This window comes from Podarcis melisellensis (genome assembly GCF_964234715.1).
Source record: "Podarcis melisellensis genome assembly, chromosome: 14".
NCBI classification, from domain to species: Eukaryota; Metazoa; Chordata; class Lepidosauria; order Squamata; family Lacertidae; genus Podarcis; species Podarcis melisellensis.
Genome location: NC_138546.1, coordinates 44,716,561 through 44,736,439, shown reverse-complemented (window position 1 = coordinate 44,736,439; position 19,879 = coordinate 44,716,561). Strand labels below are relative to the sequence as shown.

Here is a 19,879-nt window from a genome sequence, read left to right as displayed (position 1 = left end):
GCAACGCATGGAAACGCCATTTACCTTCCCGCCAGAGAAGGTATTTTTTGCCCTATAGGACGCACCGTCCCATAAGGTGCACCTAGTTTTTTGGGGGGGAAATAAAGGGAAAAATTATTTTCCCCCCAGGCGCAGGGCTGGGGCGGGGGAGGCCCGCCCGAGCTTCCCCCGACCCCAGCCCCCAAACAGGCAGCTCTCTGCAAGCCGTGGGAGCCCAGTGCTGGCTCCCGCTGCTTGCGGAGAGGTCCGCGAAGCCTGGACGCGTTGAGCTCAGTGCATGCAGGCCACTCTCCGCAAGCCTTGTGAGCACTCCCGCTGCTTGTGGAGAGGTCCGCGAAGCCTGGATGTGCTGAGCTCAGCGCGCGCAGGCTTCAGCATGCAGGCAACTCCGCAAGCAGCGGGAGCGCTCTGACCCCTCTCGCTCTCCAGGCTTCGCAGACCTCTCCACAAGCAGCGGGAGCGCTCCCGCTGCTTGCGGAGAGGTCTGCGAAGCCTGCATTCGCCCCATAGGACGCACACACATTTCCCCTTCATTTTTGGTGGGGAAAAAGTGCGTCCTATAGGGCGAAAAATACGGTATTTATCTACTTGCACTTTGATGTGCTTTCAAACTGCTAGGTTAGCAGGAGCTGGGACTGAGCAACGGGAGCTCACCCCGTTGCGGGGATTCAAACCGCCGATCCAGATCTACTCTGGAAGGTCGGGGGGAACCTCCAGAACACGTTGACGGGTCATGAAGGGAGGCAGAGAGTGCAGGAAAGTCCCATTGCACAAGCAAAAATTATTGTGCTGATGGGACAGATACTTAGCACCGCATTCGATGTGGGCCATTGTTCCTAAACTTGCATCTATGTATAAAAATCAGCACATGCCATTTTTTATAGAAATGGGCATCTTCTTTGTTCGTCCTTTTTGTACAAGTGACCTTCCTGGGGTTCCAGCAGATATCCAAAGATGCTAGGCCTGATTTGGAGCCCATGCGATGGGAGCCTACGATAGACTTTACTGTATGGGAATTGGAAAGCTACAACATTTGCCCACTGGATTCCTAAAGCATTTCCCTTGGTTTATATAACACTTCTTGGTGGTCGGGAGACTTGCCAGTGGGCTGGAAGCACGCAATAGAATCGCCCCAACAGGGATGGCTGGGAAAGTCAGCTCCCCTTCTGACTCATAGAGGCCCCACTGCTTTTAACATCTCTTGCGAGGGAAATTGTGGAGACGATGCTTAGCAGAGGGTCAGTGGCTCATTGAGAGCAGCACGGGCTGTAAAACTGAAAAGGGCTAGAGGAAAAGGCGAAGCACACTGAGTAATATTGAGCATTTGGAAAGTGATGCACAGAAAGCCCTGTGTAATTGGGTAAATATGGCAATTCTTGTTGATGGTGCAAACAAATGCATAGGATATGGTGTGGAAGGAAGGGTAGCTGTACAGATTGGTAGGTTTAGAGATAAAGCATCAGGTCCTTGAGCAAATGGCAGACTTTTAATTTATTATTATTATTATTATTATGAATTGTTATTATGACATGTTAGTTGCTTATGACACAAAAAGGTCTCCAAAGAAAATGCTTTGGCTGCAGAAACCCCAATCTCTGTAATCCACTAAAAAGCAAACAAACCTGGCACTGACAAGATGTCAGTGATGGTGCCAGGTGGACCTCACTGGGGAGAGAGTTCCACAAATGGGGAGCCACAGTCTGGGACCTTCTGCATGGAGCCCTTTCCCAGCCCAGCATTACAGTAAGGTAAAGGTAAATGGACCCCTGGCCGTTAGGTCCAGTCATGGACGACTCTGGGGTTGCAGCGTTCATCTTGTTTTATTGGCCAAGGGAGCTGGTGTACAGCTTCCGGGTCATGTGGCCAGCATGACTAAGCCGCTTCTGGCGAACCAGAGCAGCGCACGGAAACACCATTTACCTTTCCGCCGGAGTGGTGTCTATTTATCTACTTGCACGTTGACGTGCTTCCAAACTGCTAGGTTGGCAGGAGCAGGGACTGAGCAATGGGAGCTCACCCCATCGAGCCACCTGCGTTCCCAGCATTACAGTAGTCTGGCCTTTTTGGTGAGCTTTGAGAAATGCTGTGTCTGAAGAGCAAGCCAAAATAAAAAAAATCCTTCCAGTAGCACCTTAAAGACCAACTAAGTTAGTTCTTGGTATGAGCTTTCGTGTGCATGCACACTTCTTCAGATACACACAAGCCACAGATTTCAGTAAAGCAAGGAGCTATCTATGCAGTAGATGGCGATAGCGGGCCCTATTTTGATTCTGCATAGGTCAACTGGCAAAGAGGGGAACCACAGTCCAGCCAATGGGAGCCTCTGCAGGGAGGAATCCTTGTGAGATCATTTCAGAAAAAGGCCTTCCTTACTCACTCATCGGCAGGAGACAATAGCAGGCTAACAGCTTCTTTGTCTGCAGACCAGGCTTCCTGGTTACTTTCTGCAGCTGTTCCTAGGAGACAGATTTTTCAGCAGCCTCCCTGTCCTCTCTTCCCAACCGGAAAAAGAATATAATCAAAGGCATGAATAGGGTGTTTCAAAATCAGATAATCACAAAATAATTATTTTATTTTATTAAATTGTGCAGCATATTCAGTTCTGCTCCCGGAATTACTACAGCAATGCCACAAATATAGTCCACTGTGATTGTCTTTCTGTTGCAAATCAGGGAAGGGCCAATTTTGACAGATCATGAATTACAACAGCTCTGCAATGCAGACCCTTGTCATTCTCTCCATATTGCTGGTTTGTGAGCTTGAGAAACAGTGGTTTATTGTCTACTATACATTTTGGGAAATGGTTTGTACATTTGCTCCTGATAGGCTCAGCCTCCTCTGAAGGGTTCCCAAGGTGGGCGTGGCAGGCTTTGTAGTCATTTGAACACCAGCCACCATTTTGAATCAAGATGGCAGACTCAAGCATCACGATGGTGTGACTTTGCCTGATTTTTTTGGCACCATTTTGAATTCCAGCAAAACCACATGCATTTTCTTCAGGGCAAACTTGTTTAACCTTGTAGCATTGAGTGGATACCATGTATCATACTGTTTCCTCTGACAATCCAATACAGAAAACTGTGGAAACTTCAGAAATAATCGCCAAAATTCAACGGCTTGACTGATTTCCTTGGTTCAAATGGCTAATGACTCCTCTGGAAAAGGGGAATCCAGGGCTCCCCCTGCCTTCATAATCCCTTAGGCATAAGGTCACATAGAATTTCCAAGATGGCGCCGAGGTAAGACGCTCTTATCGGAGCTCAAAGAGATCTTTTAACTAAATGTTGCTGGCTCTCCTCCTTCCTTTGGATTTTATTTCCTTTCACTATTTCGCTGTGCTTTTGAACATCTTATCTTATCCTCCTCGGTGCCGGGACTTAACTAAGTTAATGAAGTTTTAACGAAGGGTCTCGGACATTCCCTCCCGGGCATTAAGGCACTCCCTTCTAGTTTCTCGTTGACTCCTCGTGACAAACTTATTCCAAGGATCTTTAAGGACTTCCAATGGGCTTTTAACTACAAATTCATAAAACCACAAATTTCTCCCACCACCTCTAACTTCGTGGACCCCCAAACATCTCAGTTGTTTTAACAAACAGAGAAGAAGGGGGGGTACTCCAAAGGAGTGCTATAATTGGACTCAGTTTTAAACTCCTCGCAGCAGCCCAGCCAGGACTGAATGAGAATTAAACGAGATTGCGACCTGAGAACTTTAGCGCTTTATCACTCTATTTAGAAGTCTGATCTCATTGATTTAAGAAGAATCTAGCAATGAGAAGAGCCAAAAGACTCAGGTGTCTTGATACAGAAACTGACACAGAGCCCTCTGGTTTCAAACAGAGTAATCTAGATAATTACCTGCTACCTCAAAAACAGCACGCATCTCCTCCTAAAACCTTCCTCAACTCTTTACATGGAAAGACAACTGAAGAGATATCCCTAGGAATAAATGAGGACAAGGCTACTACTCCCATAACCGAGGCACAAGCACTAATTGATAGAAAGGTGGAGCTGCTGGAGGAATGCTGCCTATTGACTGCTCAAACAGTTCAAAAATCTTTGAACAATTACAAAACATCTCCAAGAAGCTGGATAACCCAGATGAAAGGAGGCAACTCACTCCCTTCTTGCCATCCTTAACAAGCCCTGGAGATAAACAGAACAAATACAAATCTATACCTCTAAACCAGCCAAAAACCAGAGGAAGCCCCCCTCACTCAATCAACCTGATACTGAGACCATGTGAGATTGTTCTCCACATTTTTCCATATAGAGGGCCCCTACCTTACTGGGAGTCATCTTTCTGGGCCAGACATCATCTAAATCTGCTCCTAGGCCTTGAGGGTGGAAGCATTGACTTAAAAGCAGTCAAGAGGCTCACTAACGATGGATATTCCAAAAAAGTACTACTAAGATTTGGTAGCCATAGAATTCCAACTAAAATCTTAAGGGAAAAGACTCATTTAGCCCAGAAAGGAATTATTCCGCGTCGACACTTTGAAGATATATCACCCAGACCATTGATTGCACCTAAAAGACAGAACAAGATGAACAAGGCCATTCCACCAGAAGCCGACATCTGCCCTACTCCCGTGGAAGAACCCAGTAGATGGGAGAAACCGCAGCCAGCTATCCGGGAAATCACGCAAGAAAAATCCAAGCTCCCAAACCATGCGACTGTAGCATCAAATAACAACCTCGCCCTTGACACAATAGACTGGACAGTCCCAGAAGAAGAAGATCTGCTGAGTAACTTTACCAAGTTACCAGATAAAGAACAAATAAACATACTCAGTAAATTGACGAAACTACAGGCCAGATTGACCGAAATTCACCAACAAGGTCAACAAAATGCAGTAGAAACAATACACAATCAAACTTTACACTTACCAGCCTTTTCCCCAAAATGCATAGTCAAAAAGAGAACTACTAATGGAACTTTCAAATGTATAGATGCAGAGCTTCAAATCCAGCCGCCTTTAGAATATGAAATGGTAAGGAAAAACTCCAGTAATGAGACCACAAATTCCTGGCTGAGATATCAAATACTAGCTCCAAACGAAATAGGTACCCCTTATTTAAGCACTACAAAGGACTCTAACATTGCCGAACAAAAGATGACCTCCAACAGACCTGACACACTGAGCTCAACACCAAATGAGGCCAAATAAATGGAAGTAGAGACTGAAAACAGCCCTACTGTCCATAATAGTCCACCAACCACAGAAATTTCTCAGGAACAAGGAACAGTTAAGGAAGAAAATCAAGAAAGGGAGGAAATTTTAATTCCCCGCACTTTAAAAAAGAATCTAAAAGATCCATCATTATGTTCCCCACCGAAAGCAGCGACAAATGGCTGTATCTGCACAAGACAAAATCCCTCGCTGGACTTAATGACAGAACTAGAATGACTAAATGCTGTCAACCAGCCACCAACTCAAAAACGGATCCTACGCTTGCTGTCCTGGAATATCGCAGGGTGGGGAAACAAAGACGGAGACCCAGACCTAATGAACTTCTTTAAAGATTTTGAATTAATACTTCTACAAGAAACATGGTCAACTAGAGATATTAAAATCAATGGATTCACCTCCTATACGAAACCCGCATTGAAAACAAACGCGAAGGGTCGGCCAAAAGCAGGGTTCTGTTGTATGATCAAAGACAACTTAGGGTTTGAAATCAAGCAACTAGAAAAATGCTTACCACTTGCACAAGCTCTACTTTTAACCCAAAAAAACGATACTTTGCTACTTGTAAATGTCTATATCCCCCCAACCAAAAACAACAGCAGCAGTGAAAATTGGTCACAACTAACCTTTTATATAGAAAATTTGACCGATAAATACCCAAATGCCTCATTGATAATAGCAGGTGATTTTAATGCCAGAGTGGGAACCAACAATGAACAACTATGTAGCAAACTAAATTGGAATACTGATAATGATATCGTACATGCCCTGAAAATAGGACGATTCTCCAGAGACAGGGTTGTAAACAACGAAGGCTTACGCCTACTTGAATTATGTAACAACTTTAATTTACAGATTGTGAATGGTTCAACAAAAGGCGATAGAAGTGGGGAGTTTACATACTTCTCCCCCCGAGGATGCAGTGTCATCGACTATATTCTTGTCCCTTATAATATCATAAATTCGATCATGGACTTCAAAATTGGAACGCGCACCGAAAGCGACCATCAGCCATTATCGTTGTCTATTAACTTAAAGGACGAAACCAAAATAACTAAGCACAATATCATAGAACCTTCTCAATACAAACAAATGACCCAATTAAAATGGTCCCAGGAAATGAGTGCAGCAGTGGGGCAAAAACTTACAGCCAACCTGAGAAAACAAGTACTATCCAACTTAAAGACCACTAATTTCTACAGTGATATACCGAAAATTTATAATGAAATCTTCCAAATGTTCGTAGAGCTTGGTACTCCACCTACAGTTTGGGTACTTAAACATAGCGCTAGCCCTTGGTTTGATGATGAATGTTTCCAGCTAAAAAGAAAACTGCGCCAAACATTTAAAAATAATCGCACTAAACTAGAGCCCTCTTATCTTGATGAAAAAAGAAAATATCACTACATTCTGGCCGAAAAGAAACAGAAATACGCAACCCAAAAATGGCTACAATTATTCGACTCAATTCAGAGTAAAAACAACAAAGCGTTCTGGAACTTAGTGTACGGAGGATTGAAAGCCGAAAATCAACTAACTCTACCACCAATTGAAGAATCCAAATGGTCCCAATACTTTACATCTGTATTTAACAATCTACACAGTGAACTTAAAGGAAATGAAACCACTAAAAATAAAATTAATAAACTCCAGGAGTGGCCAAGGGTAGAGGAAGAGGAAATTAGAGAGATAGTTAAAAATTTCAAATCGGGGAAATCTCCTGGGCCAGACGGTCTACCAATAGAACTATTTAAGACCTATATAGATTGGTGGGCAGAACCCTTAGCTCAACTGTTTACTCTCATAGATAAATATGGGATAATACCTGAGATATGGTTAAGATCAATAATTATTCCAATCTTTAAAAATGGCGACCCAAAAGAACCAAGGAATTATAGACCGATAAGCCTATTATCAGTGATAGGGAAAATCTACGCCAAGCACCTCTTATCTAAACTCCTTACCTGGATGAAAAATCTAAATTTACCAGGGAAAGAACAAATAGGTTTCTCCAAAGGTTGCTCTACACTAGACCACTGTCTTATACTTATGCACTTGGTTGAAAAATACAGATTCCAAAGGCAATCTAAGATATATGCTGCTTTTGTAGATTTTCGTGGTGCATTCGACTCAATCGATCGCCCAAAGTTGTGGAGGAAACTCGCAGAATTAAAAATTGATCAGCGCTTATTGATTCTAATGCAAAATCTACACTCTTCCAATACCTGTCAAGTCAAACTTAACACCAAAGGTCACCTTTCATCAGACATCCCTAACTCGAAAGGGGTAAAACAAGGGTGTATCCTTGCCCCCTTTCTATTTAATTTATTTCTATCAGACTTGCCAGATTACCTTCAAAAAATAGAATCACATGCCCCTAAACTTAATCAGAAACCAGTTCCTCTCTTATTATACGCAGACGATGCTGTCCTACTATCATTAACGAGGTTGGGTCTGAAACGTCTTATATCTTCACTGATCCTTTACTGCGAATGCAACAAACTCTCTATAAATTATGAGAAGACAAAAATTTTGGTCTTCTCGAATGGTTGGAAATTAGAGAAATGGAAAATAAGAGGGCAAGAAATCCAACAAGTGAAAATCCATAGGTATCTGGGAATCTTATTCCAGAGCAATTTAGGGTGGGCAACCCATCGCACAAACGCCATAAAACAGGCAAAGTGCACTTCATCAGCAGTTGCCCGTTTTTACTATCAGAAAGGTAATCAATTTATTCCTGCGGCCAATCAGATATTTCAAACAAAAGTGCAATCCCAGATATTCTATGGAATCCCGCTATGGGTCCAAGCATATAACAGTGATTTAAAAAAGATTCACTCCAGCTTTCTGAGACGTATTCTTGGACTCCCAGCTATGATCAAATATGAAACAATGTGTGCAGAAATAGGCATACACACAATGGAATATTGGGCATGGTCCACCTCAATAAAGTACTGGTTACGCTGCCATTTTCGCTGCCCTCCATCAAGTCTGCTCGCTGATTTGCTCAATGACTCCTATAAATCAAGATGGTATCAGCACCTCGAAAAAAAGATTGAATCTTTAGGCATCGAGCTGGAGCCCCTGTACAATTCTAATGAGCAATACATTTTCCATAATATCCTAACTAGACTAAAGGATGTCAAGAGACAAAATATTATGGCAGCTGTAAACAAAATTTGCTCCCCCATATTCTATGATTTAAATATCTTAGATAGCAGAGCCAATTACGTCACTAAATTAATAATCCCAGCCCAACGTAGGGCTTTTATGCTGGCCCGTTTGAATGTTTTTCCCTCAGCATTTGTCAGGGGAAGATATCAAAACATTCCTAGAAACAAGAGATTCTGCAGATGTTCTATGAATGTCCCGGACACTGTAGAGCATATTCTCTTTCATTGCCCATTGTACAGTACGCTCCGTCAACGCGTGCTGTCCCCTCTCTCGGGTGGTCTGGAACCCCAGCAAGGTGAATGTGTGGGACTCTACCTATCCGACGTTGACCAAAGGGTAACGGCGGGGGTAGCCGAGTTTTTGGTAGCAGTCCTCCAAGGAGCAGGTTAACAAAGAAAACCATTGACTCTATATGTATATATATATGTATGTATGTAGCTAACTGCTGCCCTTTTATATATATCTCAAGGCCTTTATATGTTATTCTCTCCTCTATGGTTTTATTCGCATAATGCCTAATAAAGGTTTGATAAGTAAGTAAGGTCACATACTCCTTGCCCTTCCATGAAGTGCAACCTTAGCCTCACAATAGGAGGCAGAAAGCACATAACCCAGACAGAAATCTGGGACAGGATGGTGGATTGAATCCTGAAAGCCTTGCAGCTAGGGGGCATGTGTAAACACATTTATTGTTCTTTGGGGAAGAGGGTACTTAAAAGGTGTTGGGACCTGGGGTAATTGACAGGGGTGGGTGATGCTCTTATGTTTCTACATGCCAAACACTCCTACTTTGTGACATATTTGTGATGTATTGATGATGCTGTTGAAAAATGTATTATGGGAAATTGGGAGAAGTCTTAAAAGTTCACGCAACCCCATGCTCAGGGTTCCTACTCTGTGTGTTTGAACCTTGTTGCAACAAATAAAGATCAGGTCTACTGACCACTGTTTCGCTTCTTTGACTTGGCTGGAGACGCCTTCTTTTGCTGACCGGAGAGACCTGCGGCGGTGGCACCCCGACAAGCTGGGTAGCGGAGTAAATTCGCACCCCAGGATTTTTCCTCATCAGGCCATATACTCTCATTTTCCTTTCAGAAGGAATGCACTCATACCATAAATTACAAACTGACGAATCATGAAATGCACAATCGAATCAATTGCGAACTATCAAAGAGGAAGCGCAAATCAATAAATGCACATTTAACAAGAAATAGTCAGTGGCAGACGAATGTACACAGCTATTGGGATGGGAGTTCCATGTGGAAGACAAAACTCCACGTGGTTGAGGGAATGTTCTTTCATATGTGGTGGACTTGTAAAAGGGTAAAAGAGTATTGGGAAATGATCCATAATGAATTGAAAAAAATGTTTAAAAGTACTTTCCCTAAAAAACCAGAGTCCTTTCTGTTGGGGATAATTCAGACTGAAATCCGAAGGTGTCAAAAAAGGTTATTTATGTACGCCACTACTGTGTCCCAGGTCCGAGCCAAAGAAGAATGGCAACTTAAGTTGACAGAATATGCGCAGCTTGCAGACTTAACATACAGAATAAGAGAACAAGGAGAACATATGATTAGAGAAGATTGGAAAATGTTTACTGAATATACGGGAATTAACTGTGTGCCGTTGAAAACGCTGGCAGCATTAAGATAAATTCAACAGTGTAAATAAGTTTTGATGGATGTAAATAATGGAATGCTGAATGGTAGAGTTTCTGTAAAATATGCAGGGATTTATGATATGTAAAATGAACCATGGAAAGAGAAGAGGGGAAGTCATGGATATTTTAAGAATGTAAAAATGAGTACAGTATTTTAAATTGTAAAACAGAAAACTTAATAAAAATTATATACAAAAAAGAAGACATCATTCCAGTTGTCCTATCACGGGGCACCACCAGGGCCAGATTTAGGTGTAATGAGGCCCTAAGCTCCTGAAGGTAATGGGGCCCTTTATATGTCCAGCTGTCCTTTGTCAACAACAATTTGTCGCTTTTTGTGTGTGTTGAATATATGCTATATGGTAATTTACGGACCTAATAGGTATCTAAAGCCATTTGCACATGCAGAATGTAGGCACTCTATATACTGAAATGAGCAAACCAGTGATATTTTAGGGAGCAGGCGGGGCCCATGACTGACATCATAGGAGCTTACAACACAAAACACTGTTGCTGTATGTAGGTTTTATTTTATTTTATTTTAATTTTACATTTTGGAAATGCACATCCAGTTTTTCCCCCCTTTAGATTTTTTTGGGGGGTTGCCAAGAGAGTGGGGCCCTAAGCTATAGCTTGTTTAGCTTACACGTAAATCTGGCACTGGACGCTCCGTGGCATCTTCCAGCCTTGCGGCCGGTTGGACTAGATGACCGCCCGGAACCCCTTCCAATAATCGGATTCCCCGATTCCATTCGCACGGCGGCAGCCACATGGCGCTCCGGCCCCGAATCAACCCGGAAGCCAGGGGGGCTGCGCTCCTCTCCCCGCCTCTCCCTGCCCAGGCTCGCTCCCGCGGCCTCCTCCTCCTCCTTCCCCCGGCCGGGAGCCGCGCACCGACCTCTGCCCGCCGGAGGGAGCTGGGGGCGACGGGTGCTGGGGCGGGCAGGGCAGGAAGACGGTCCCGGGCCGGCGGCGAGACGCGCCCTGCGCCTAGGGCGCAGCAGAACGGAGGGCGAGCCGGAGAAACGGCGCGCCTTTGTCCGAAAGCGGAGTCGCTCCCGGGAAGGACGGACTCTGGCCGAGTAAGTGCCTGCTTGGCTGTTGGGCTGAATGGGGGGAGAGAGAGGGAGCGACACCCAGGCGAAAAGAGGCAGACAATCCGCCTTTCTTTCCTTCTTTCGGCCCCTCTTCCCTTCCTCCAAAAGCGTTGCCAAAAGGATCTTGGATTCCTGCAGAACTTTTCGTTTTTACTGGGCGTCTTCACTTGGACGCGCGCGCGCTCTTACACTGAGTTGCTTTTTTAAAATGCTTTTAAAGACTATCGCTCTTTCTCTCTCTCCAGTGTGACCCACAGGGGTGCCAACTTGAATAAAATATTGGGGAGAGGGAGAGAAGATAAGCCCTGCCCCACATATTGTAATCGATTACAAGGCGCACACTGCTACTGGAATGGCAATGTCCATTAACTTGGGGGGGGGAGGCCCCCTCAAATATTATATGGGGGAGAGGGACATAGGCTGCTAGGAATTGGCTCAGAGAGAGAGGAGGGGGTGTACAATGTTACCCATACCCAGAGCATACTCACTGAAGTGAAGGAACCTGGTAAAGCTGGGTTCCTTGATTTCAATAGGTTTACTTCAGGCAGGTCTTAGATCGGATGCCAGCCAGATTACGTTATATATGCCACTTGCCAGCTGCTTAGGATACCTCTTTAAAAAAGGAGAAATCTGAGACAGGATCTGTCAATGTCCTTAAATATTTTGCTTCTTTTGTGTTGATAAGGATACAGGACTGTTTTGCCTCAACTTTTTTGTATCTTCTGGCCAACAGTTGAGATTGGCCAATACATAGTGGTTTGTTTGTAGTGCTTAATGGGTTTCAGTGTGATTGGCTGTATTGTTTATAAACCAATAAAGATTGAATTGGAAGAGGGGGGAGAGAATGGCCAATACAGAGGGCACTCCTATGCCTTCTTAAGTTAACTCTGTAGGATGCAGTTGGGTCTACTTCTGAGTAAAGTAGCTGTATTGTTCAGCCACCCTTCCCTTGTGGGTGAGTGGTGCTTTAGATCAAGAAAGATCTATCTCTTTGCCAGCATTGCTGCTCTGATTAACAAAATAAAATGGACCTGTGTGTGATGGGAAAGAAATGGTGGCAGTGCTGGTCGAAATATGGATGTCTGGTTTTGTGTTTGAACTATGATTCCTTCCGGACGAGGTGTTTGCTGACTGATGGGGAAGTTAGACGACATTCTATCATGCAATAGTAATCTCATGCTTCCCAGAGCATCCCCCCATCTCGTCACTTCCCTTATCACAGAAAGTCTGAATATATATATATATATATATATATGCAGGTTTTGGTGTCCTCGGGTGTCTTCCCGTGTAAAAGTTGGGGTGTCTAGGCGACGTTTCGACGAGGTCTCACTCGTCATCTTCAGGCTGGTGCTTTCGGCTTCTTGTTACTGGAACAGAGCAGGATCTCAGTGTTTGAGTTCCTATAAATACTGTTGAGGGGGTGTGGTGTATATATATATATATATATATATATATATATATATATGGAAGAAGGTTTGTTGTGCAAGAGCTCCAATTGTGCAACCTGGATATTTTTCTTTTTGGTGGGGTGGGGACCCTGCAGTCATGTAGTCCAAGTGTTTCCTAAATTGTGGTACGGATGCCCCCAAGTGTATACAAAAGGCTTTTAAATGGTATTTGCCCTACAGGGTATTTGCCCTAGTCTAGATAAAATAGTGTCATTAAAACTACCCCCAAATTATCTTTGCTTGAGAAGGCGTATGCAGGTAAGACTAAACCTTCAAAAGACGTACGTAACTACCTCAGGTTTGGGAAAGATTGCTGTCGCTCTTAGGACTTTTGAAGATGGCATCATTTGTTTCTGTATGGCAGGGATGTCCAACTGGTCGATCGTGATCTACTGGTCGATCATGGGGTGTCCCTGGTTGATCCCGGTTGGATCGCTCAACAACTTTGATGAAGCTTCCCCCCTTAAAAGCTCAACAACTCTTGGCAATCCAATAGGTAGATCACTGCCAGATTTTTTTTTATAGTGGGAGTAGATCGCAGTCTCTTGAAAGTTGTACTTGTCTGCTGTATGCCATTTGCAAAGTTCTTCCCCATCCACAATTTGAGGATCTGAAACAAGTATGTCATCACTTCTTGGGGATGACTAAACAACTGCTCATCAGTCGTTCCCAAGTTTTTATTTTTCCAGTTGCCGCTTGAAAATTGCTTAACGGTTTTTAGCCTGTGGTAGCAATTGTAATGTGCTAGATGGTATTGTATTAAGTTTGCTTCTTTTATTTTGAATTCCAAAGAATTTGGATCACAGTGGGTGGCACTGTGGATTAAACCACAGAGCCTAGGACTTGCTGAGCAGAAGGTCGGCAGTTCGAATCCTCGCGACGGGGTGAGCTCCCGTTGCTCGGTCCCAGCTCCTGCCAACCTAGCAGTTCGAAAGCACAAAGTGCAAGTAGATAAATAGGTACCGCTCTGGCGGGAAGGTAAACTGCATTTCTGTGCACTGCTCTGGTTCGCCAGAAGCAGCTTAATCATGCTGGCCACATGACCCAGAAGCTGTCTGCGGACAAACGTCAGCTCCCTCGGCCAATTAAAGCGAGATGAGCACCACAACCCCAGAGTCAGTCACGACTGTACCTAGTGGTCAGGGGTCCCTTTACCTTTACCTTTACAATAAAAATATAGTATAGGAAACAAAAGAAGCAATAAGAATACAATTAAAAATCAGCATGAATATTCAATCACAAATCCACAGAAATGCTGTGGACCACATGAAGGAAGCTCACAGGCCACTGGTGGTTCATGGACCACAGTTTGGAAACCGCCGCTTTAAAACCCTTTTGACATTAATCCGAACAGCCACACACACCCCTAAACTGTGCACACTTAATTTTGCAATGCCAACAAAGCATGCAAATTAAAGCTGCAGCCCGTACACATAATTGTGTCTCAGTAATTTCTGCTGATTTCAGTTATTTATTTTAGCGTATATAGAGCATTATCACTCCACTCTTCAGCTGAAAAGGCTCCCAGAGTGGCTTGCAGAAGATCAGTAACATACAAGCTTTTTTGCTCATGGGTTAGCGGTCTAAAAGACTCAACACAAAAGAAAAAGGGGATGGGGAGGGAAGAGGAAGGCGAACAAACTCCAGTGGCAATTATTACGTGGCAGTTCTTATAAAAAGCCAGCTTGGATGGAACAGTTCAGGGAGAAGGGAAGCCCCAAGGGAATTGGCCCCCTAGCCTACTTGGTTGAGTGAGCCTCCCATTTTTCTTCTTGCTACAGCCATGCAGAACGGCACCTACCATTTTAGGTGTAGGGAAGGACTTTGAGCTCAGTATTTGAGCACCCGCTTCAAATGCAGTCCTAGGTTAAATCCGTTTCCTCAACTCCAAGAAGAAAGTCCAGGTGTTGTGAAAGACTTGGTTTGGCCAAAGCATGGAAAAGATGTTGCTAACCAATACAGGGCATGAGATATATAGGATAACAAATTAAGCACATTAGGATTAAATGCTAATTTGGAGACCCTACAATTTTAAAAGGCCAAGGGTGTGACCACCTGTGCAATGGGTGGATGAATTATTATTATTATTATTATTATTATTATTATTATTATTATTATTATTATATTTATTTATACCCTGCCCATCTGGTTGGGTTTCCCCAGCCACTCTGGGTGGCTACCAACAGAATTAAAAGCACAATAAAACACCAGACATTAAAATCTTCCCTAAGCAGGGCTGCCTTCAGATGTCTTCTAAGAGTCAGATAGTTGTTTATTTCCTTGATGTCTGATGGGAGGGGGTTCCACAGGGTGGGCGCCACTTTTTTGCATCAAGCAAACAGAGAATGCCGGAGAGAATTTGAAGAGACATCTATCCAAAGATGGACGTGAAACGCTGTCAAAGAGGAATGAATATGCTTCCCATATCTGAAACAGCTCAGTCTTCCCCAGTCTGGTACCTCCCAAGTATTGTTAGACTTCCATCAGACCCAGCCAACAAGATCACTGGTCAAGGATGATGGGATTTGCAGTTGGAAACATCTGAAGGTACCTGAAGGGGGAACCCTGGGCTAGCAAGTGTATTGATGAGTGTGGTGTTGACAATGCTGTAGACGACAGATCTGAAGAACTGGGTACCACTTTGGGAGATGTTTCAGATGCTGCCCAGTGGATATAAGTGCTCTGTTGCTGGCTAATGCAAGAGGCTGTACTGTTGGGAACCACAAGAGCCGGTTTACGACCCCCCCAGTCCAGCCTACAGAGGAAACCAACCAGCTCTTCACTTGGTTACAGTGATGAACACCCTCCCCCCATTCAATTACTGATAGAAGCATCCTATTGCTTTAGTGTTTTGGAGAATCGGGCCCCGTGAGTGTAGTGTTGCCTGGAAGATGTAGATGGTTGCAAGAGTGCTGGGAAGTTTTAATTGTGGCCCTGGGCTTTCAGCCAGAGTCGTGGTGTTCCAGGATGACTGATGCTCAGGGCAAGTCAATGATAAATTGTGGATGCTCTAGAAACAGTCTCCCCCAGGGACGCGGACTTATAAAAAATATTGGGGGGGGGCCCGGGAAAGCTCATGAATAATAAATAAGCTCATGAATATGCAAATAAAGTGGCGCCGCCTCCTCGTGAGCGAATGGGGAGAGCGTGCTGCGCCTATTAATCAGCTCCAAAGGAAATTGGGTGGAGCTTTTGCTCGGGAGGGAGGGCAGGAGGCATGCAGCCCGCCCCTCCCTGTGCATTTTGGGCTGGGGGAGGGGCGGCGATGGCGCTCTGCTGGAGGGGCGCCGGAGATTATTGGGGGGGCGGAGCCCCCCAAACGAATTTTTGAGGGGGCTCGGGCCCCCTCAAGCCCCATGGAGTCGGCGCCTATGGTCTCCCCTCCCGCTTTCATAAAATGCCTTATACGAAGTCAGACCTCTGCCCCATCCACTCCACACCAGGGCTTAAGAACATTAGGCCAAATTCATCCCCCCCCCAATCTTCTCTATCTGGACCTCTGATTAGGGCCTCACCCCTTCTTCCTAGGATACACATTTCACCCTGAGAATATTTGTACCCCAAAGAGGTTCTCTTTCTCTGTGTGTGGCCTGGCTGGAATGTATCCATGAACTCTGATAATCAGGGTGGATTTGATTTAAATCATGATTTAAATCACTAGTCAGTAATACTTGATTTAAATCTTTTTTTTTTTTTTACAGAAAGACATTCCTGTTGGTACAATCTTAATATTTACAACCAGATGAAGGTTTCATTTTTGCAAGAATAAATTTTCAGAGTAGTTTTTTACAGTTATATCAAAAATTACTGATTTGGTTATACTATTGGAAATACATAGATAATTATGAAACTATTGTGAGGTTTAATAAGTTAACTGTTTATATTTGGACAACTTTTCTGCTGTACTTTATTGGAAGGAGAAAAATAATCATTTCCTGAATAACATTTTCCTTAAAAACCAACTTAGACTGAGTTTCAGCACACATGAAAAACTTATTTCCTGATGAATAGCCTTTGGACTATAACGTAACTTAAATAGAAAACTATGTTTAAAAAGATGTTTTCCTCCAAAAGTATTTTAAAAATCCGATTTAAATTTTAAAAAATCTGATTTTTTAAAATAAAAAAAAAATCATTGATTTTTATCCGCCCTGCTGATAATAGAATAAGAGAACTATAGAGTTGAGAGGGACCCCCTAAGGTCATCTATTCAATGCAGGAATCTCAGGTAAAGCATCCATGACAGATGCCTCTTTGCTTGTCTGGATGAAGGACAGAGGTGTGTGTAGAATTGTACAGAGGTTTAATCTGTTGCTCCATGCACTTTTGCCTTTGGCCATGCCTGCCATTGATCCCTGGAAGTTTACCCAGAAGGCAACACAGCCCCCATGTTACAAATGTATTCCCACCAGTGGCTGTATAGAGTTTCAGCCTCTATAGAGTTTTCCCCATCTGTGGCTGGAGATGTGAGGCATTGATCCCTACCCGTACCCCCAACTTTTAATAATAATAATAATAATAATAATAATAATAATAATAATAATAATAATTTATTATTTATACCCCACCATTCTGGCTAAGCTTCCCCAGCCACTCTGGGCGGCTTCCAACAAAATATTAAAATACAGTAATACATCAAACATTAAAAGCTTCCCTAAACAGGGCTGCCTTCAGATGTCTTCTAAAAGTCTGGCAGTTGTTCTTCTCTTTGACATCTGGTGGGAGGGTGTTCCACAGGGCGGGTGCCAGTCCCAAGAAGGCCCTCTGCCAGGTTCCCTATAACTTGGCTTCTCGCAGTGAGGGAACCGCCAGAAGGCCCTTGGCACTGACCTCAGTGTCCGGGTAGAATTATGGGGGTGGAGACGCTCCTTCAGGTATACTGGACCGAGGCCGTTTAGGGCTTTAAGGTCAACACCAACACTTTGAACTGTGCTCAGAAATATACTGGGAGCCGATGTAGGTCTTTCAAGACCTATGTGGTCTTGGCGGCCGCTCCCAGTCACCAGTCTAGCTGCCACATTCTGGATTCTGCCCATCTTCTGCTACTCCCAAGAAGATCTGTGTCAACAACAGGATTGTTGCAGCACAGTGGAATTCCCTTTGATTTCAGTAGTGCTGCAGTTGCTTCCTGCCTCGTTTCTTTCTCGCGTCCATCTCCCTGTCTGCTGAAAGAAACAGAACTTCCTCCATCTGCATGAAGGGAAGGAGTGAAGGAAGTTTGAAGGCACTTCCTCAGCTGAGTGGAACACAGCTGGGTGGGCAATGACAAAAATATAGCTGGCTTGGTAGGGAGTTCTCTCTCTTTTTGAGAAGGGACACTTGGGAGGATAGCTTCAAAGAGATCACTTGTTCTTTAGAGGTGGGGAACTTGTGGCTCTCCAGATGTTGTTGAGCTACTACTCCCATCATCTCAGACTATTGGCCATGCTGCCTGGGACAGATGGGAACTGGAGTCCAGCCAATCACAATTTAGGGCCCTATTCAATTTAGCAAGGGACGCAGGTGGCGCTGTGGGTAAAACATCAGCGCCTAGGACTTGCCGATCGCATGGTTGGCGGTTCGAATCCCCGCGGCGGGGTGCGCTCCCGTCGTTCGGTCCCAGCGCCTGCCAACCTAGCAGTTCGAAAGCACCCCCGGGTGCAAGTAGATAAATAGGGACCGCTTACCAGCGGGAAGGTAAATGGCATTCCGTGTGCTGCTCTGGCTCGCCAGATGCAGCTTGTCACGCTGGCCACGTGACCCGGAAGTGTCTGCAGACCGCACTGGCTCCCAGCCTCTTAAGTGAGATGAGCACACAACCCTAGAGTCTGTCAAGACTGGCCCGTACGGGCAGGGGTACCTTTACCTTTACCTCAATTTAGCAAAGCCCAGTAACAAACTCACAAAAATTGATGCTTTTGAATTATGGTGCTGGAGGAGACTCTTGAGAGTCCCATGGACTGCAAGAAGATCAAACCTATCCATTCTTACGGAAATAGGCCCTGAGTGCTCACTGGAAGGACAGATTGTGAAGCTGAGGCTCCAAGACTTTGGCCACCTCATGAGAAGAGAAGACTCCCTGGAAAAGACCCTGATGTTGATAAAGATTGAGGGCACAAGGAGAAGGGGAAGACAGAGGATGAGATGGTTGGACAGTGTTCTCGAAGATACAAGCATGAGTCTGACCAAACTGCGGGAGGCAGTGGAAGACAGGAGTGCCTGGTGTGCTCTGGCCCATGGGGTCACGAAGAGTCGGATATGACTAAACAAGTAACAAACTCACAACCAGCGTAGGTATCATTCGGGTCCTTGGGCTAATTCCCCTGAAGAATCCAGCAATTGCTTTCTCCTTTAGCTGCTTCTGAGCCCTGTCATTTTCTCACATTTTCAAGGCAAAATCGATACGTTACTTTTCCAATAGGTTGCATCCCTATTTGTTTCCCTGGAGGATCTGAAGCACACACGCACAAATTCGATCTCTCCTTGTGGCTTGCAGTAGAAGCCTCCAGCAATAACTTCTTCCTCCTTTAAAAAAACCTAAAAACTAATTCCAGTTCTTGGAGTTAGGTAATATGCTGTCTTATTATTTTATATAGCTGAATTTAATTCCTCACACCCCTCTGCTTTATGACCAGTTCTAGGAGAGCTTGGGACACGGGTTGCGCTGTGGGTTAAACCACAGAGCCTAGGACTTGCCAATCAGAAGGTTGGCGGTTCGAATCCCCACAAAGGGGTGAGCTCCCATTGCTCAGTCCCTGCTCCTGGCAACCTAGCAGTTCGAAAGCATGTCAAAGTGCAAGTAGATAAATAGGTACCGCTCCAGCGGGAAGGTAAACGGCGTTTCCGTGCGCTGCTCTGGTTCACCAGAAGCAGCTTAGTCATGCTGGCCAATAAAGCGAGATGAGCGCCACAACCCCAGAATTGGGCACGACTGGACCTAATGGTCAGGGGTCCCTTTCCCTTTTTAGGAGAGCTTGCTGCCCTTTCTTTAGCCTTCTGGTTCTGTTGTCGGTAGAGTTACATGTCTAGTGTGTTGGGGGCCTGGCGATGACTTCATCCAGTAACCCTGAAGCATTTCAGACTTGACAATTACAGTGGTGTGTTGGCGAGAAAAGGCAAAACCAGGAGAACTCTTGGAGGAAGAGGCTGCATCATCCTATGGCTTAAAATACAAACACAGACAAGCTTTTATAAATAGATAGTTCCAGGGTTTATATAAAAATAAATACACACGCCACAATGAGAATGATAATTAGAGTGCCAGGAATCTGTGGGGAAAGGGCAGTGGCTAGAATTAGGCAAGTCTTTGATAGCTGTCTGTGTTTTGTA

The 19,879-nt window shown here is 44.5% G+C and overlaps 1 protein-coding gene and 1 long non-coding RNA gene across 3 annotated transcripts in view; both read left to right on the top strand.

Annotated features, from left to right (window-relative positions):
* Positions 1 to 2,637: 2,637 nt before the first annotated feature.
* LOC309356404 lies at positions 2,638 to 9,308 on the top strand. The gene is made up of 2 exons (XR_014162770.1): positions 2,638 to 3,209; positions 8,909 to 9,308. It is a non-coding gene; the product is annotated as an uncharacterized lncRNA (long non-coding RNA).
* Positions 9,309 to 10,895: 1,587 nt separating this feature from the next.
* Positions 10,896 to 19,879, top strand: part of CD276 (CD276 molecule) — a 52,150-nt gene continuing 43,166 nt past the window's right edge. The window contains exon 1 of one of the 2 annotated variants that reach the window (XM_081887806.1): positions 10,896 to 11,108. The gene's annotated coding sequence lies outside the window, so the exon portion shown is untranslated. The remainder of the gene's footprint in view (positions 11,109 to 19,879) is intronic. The other variant, XM_081887805.1, reaches the window with a different exon arrangement.